Genomic DNA, 3,644 nt, shown 5'->3' with positions numbered 1-3,644 from the left:
CAACAACTACATGAGTGACCTTGGGCATGGATCATTTCCCAGTTGAAACTTCAGAGAAAGACCTCAGCCTCAGCTGCCATCTGAGAGCAGTCTTTCTCATTTAGAGGATCCAAATAAGCCATGGACAGATATCAGAGACATTGTGATATAAGCTGTTGTTTTAAGTTGCTAAGTTTTGGGGCAATTTGTTACACAGCAATGGATGGCTAACACACTTTATCTGTCTACCATTTTTGGACATGTTCCCTCCTTTTATTTGCTGTTATAAATAATGCTGTACTAAATAGCCTCGGGCATATAACTTCATTTTCAGAAATGAATTTCCATAAGTGAAAATGATGAGTCAAAACACATGAGCAGTATGCAATCTGATAGTGCATATAATAAAATTCTGGAATGATACAGAGAAGATTAATATGGCCACTGCTTAAGGATGATACACAAAGTCATGAAGTGTTCCATATTCTTTTTACAAATGATTAAAAGCAGTTCAATGAAGGAAGGATAGCCTTTTCAACAAATGGTGCTAGAACGAGGGGCCATCTATAGGCAAGAAAATGAAACTCAAACTAAACTTCACACCTTATACAAAAATTAGCTCAAAATTGATTATGGACTTAAAACATAAAACTATAAAACCTTTATGAAAAATAGAAAATAAAAATACTTTGGCATCTAGGGCTAGGCAAAGAGTCCTTAGATTTGACACCAAAAGCACAATTTGTAAAAGAAAAATGTGATAAATTGGACCTCGTCAGAGTTAAAAACTTTTCCTCTGTGAAAGTCCAGGTGAAGAAGAAGAAAGAAAAGTAACAAACTGGGTGGAAATATTTGCAAACCACATAGCCAACAAAGGAGTAGTATCTCTAGTATATAAAGAACATGCAAAACTCAATAGTTAAGCAAAACAAACACTCAAATTAGAAAATATGCAAAAGACACAGACTTTTCAATGAAGATGATATGCAGATGGCAGATAAGCACATGAAATGTTGTTTAACATTAAGAGCCAGCAGGGAAATGCAAATTAAAACCATAATGAGATATCACTGCATACAGATCAGAATGGTGACAATAAAAAATGGTGACATTACCAACTGCTAGCAAGGATGTAGAGAAACTGGATCACTATTGTTTTGTTGATGGGAATGTAAGATGGTATAGCCATTCTTGAGAACAGTTTGGCAGTTTCTTATAAAACTAAACATGAAATTGCCATAGGAACCCCAAATTGTACTCTTGGGTATTTATCCCAGAGAAATTAAAACTATGTGCACACAAGCACCTGCATGTGAATGCTTGTAGTGGCTTTATTCATAATAGTCCCAAACAACAGCTCAGATGTCTTCAGCAGCTGGGTAGTTTAATTGTGGTACATATATACAAGAAATATTATTCAGCAATGAAAATAAGAAAACTATTGATACATGCAGTCATTTGGATGGATCTTCAGGGAATCATCTGAGCGAAAAAAAATCCAATCTCCAAATGTTACATACTACATATTTTATATATTGTTCTTCAAATGACAAAATGTTATAAATGCAGGAGTTAGGGACAAGAGATGGAGAATGGGAGGCAGGAGAGTATGAATGTAAAAGGGCAGTATGAGAAATTCTTGCAATGATGGAAGGTCCTGTATCTTGGCTGTGGTGGTAGATATGCGAATCTATACACGTGATTAAATTGTATAGAACTGAATATACGTAATACACAAGTGAGTACAAGTAAAATTGGGGACATCTGAATGATACGTGGACTGTATCAATGTCATGGTCTTGGTTGTGATATTATACTATAGTTTTGCAAGATGTTATCACTGGTGAAAACTAGGAAGATGTACATGGTATCTCTCTGTATCATTCCTTTCAACTGAATGCAAATCTATAATAATCTCAGTAAAATTTCAATTTTAAAATAGAGTGAGCATTTTTATAATTTTAAATATATTGACAAATTTTACACCAAGAAAGCACACTAATTCATAATTATACTCACCGGATAAATGAGCTAGTAACCAGCACTCTCACTATTAAATGGCTCTATCAACTCTTTGCCTTTGCCAATAGGACAGGAAATTCTATGCAACCAACATTAAGTGGGATAAAAAGAGTTGTTTTATTCTGATAAAAATTCACTTCACCAGGAATATAAAAAATTACATATTTCTTATATAATTAATTAGTTCTTAAGTCCTTGTACAACACAGCACAGACATACATCAAGTAAAAACCCATGAAAATAACATGACATTCTCCTCTCAGAAATTAACAGATCAGGTAGATGATAACATTAGAGAAAACTTTAAAACACTACCAACAAGGTTGATTCTATATCCAAATCTAATCTACATATACTTGTAACTGTATATTTGTGTCAAAGAAAAATATACACTTTTCAAATATCCATGGTATATTGAGAATTAAACACAACCTATGGCTTTAAAAAAATCTAAAGACTAGAAATAATTCAAGCCAAATTATTAGACCAAAATATAGTAAAAGTAGAAAAAAAGAAAGTTAGACAAAAATTTTCACTCTAATTGCAATTTAAAAAGGTCTTTCTAAATATCGTGTACTAAAGAGGGAATCAAAGCTGAACTTGTACATCATTTATAAACATTAAGTGTTAGAAATAAATGATTGAATCATTCAATTAAAGAGACTAGAAAATGAAAACAAAACAAAACAAAACAAGACAACTCTGATGGATGCAAAAATGACCACAAATTCCTCCTATCCTGGCATCTAAGCTCTTAGGTGGTGTCCTCTCATAGTGACTCTAGTCTTGGCCATGGGACTTGGATTTAGCCAACACGACAGTGGAAAACACACTACAGGCAGAGACTTGAAACATACATTCGGCTTCACTCTCTTGCTGTGATCACCATGTGAGGAAGCCAGGGCTGGGCTGCTGCAAGATTAGAGCCATGTGGCCCAGTCACCCTTGTCACCCTGGCCAACAGCCTGCCAGCTGCCAGAAGTCTGACCAAGGACACCTTAGAACTTCCAGCCACCAGCCGACTCACCAGCTGACCACAGATGCACGAGTGAGCCGAGCAGTGGTTAGCTGAGCCAGCCTGAACTGGAAGAAACACCCAGCCAACCCATAGAAGCACGAGCTACATGAAACATGGTTGTTTTCAAGCCACTAAGTTTTGGTGCTGTGGCTTGTTACACAGCAAAAGCCGTGGCCTAAAAACGTAAGGTTAAGAAAAAGAGGCAGGTCTCACACAAAGTCGCAAGTCGTGTCACTGCTCTTCCATCATCTTTGTTAATGAAATAAAGTACTAGGTAAACGGTCTTTAAAGGTATGTATGGGGCTATGGGATTCTAAGGAGCCCAGAGTCAGGCTGCGAGCAGGGAACACCCCCTAGACTGAGGTCTGCTTAGAAGCATGCCTCTTCTCTCTGTCGTAAGGGATAGCATTCACTCTGGTGGCTTCCATGTCGGTTTTCCACACCAGATAATGAGCCACTTCATCTGAAACCAGAAGAAACAATATGGGGGTGGTCGGAGGCCTTACAGCCTTCACTGGCTGTCAGAGCCTCTGCTCTCAAAGCCATGGCTACGTGGACACAGGCCAGATAACGGAAGCAGCCTGTGCGATGTGGAGTTGGGTTGAACCAAGAGTCAGCCCACAGA

The 3,644-nt window shown here is 37.4% G+C and overlaps 1 non-coding gene across 1 annotated transcript; it reads left to right on the top strand.

Moving 5' to 3' along the window:
- Positions 1-363: 363 nt before the first annotated feature.
- LOC137754024 (U6 spliceosomal RNA) lies at positions 364-468 on the top strand. Its single transcript, XR_011071702.1, has one exon. It is a non-coding gene; the product is annotated as a U6 spliceosomal RNA (small nuclear RNA).
- The last annotated feature ends 3,176 nt before the right edge of the window (positions 469-3,644 follow it).

This window comes from Eschrichtius robustus, chromosome 19 (assembly GCF_028021215.1).
Source record: "Eschrichtius robustus isolate mEscRob2 chromosome 19, mEscRob2.pri, whole genome shotgun sequence".
NCBI lineage: Eukaryota > Metazoa > Chordata > Mammalia > Artiodactyla > Eschrichtiidae > Eschrichtius > Eschrichtius robustus.
The sequence above is the reverse complement of the archived record's forward strand: the minus strand, read 5'-3'. Positions and strand labels throughout refer to the sequence as shown.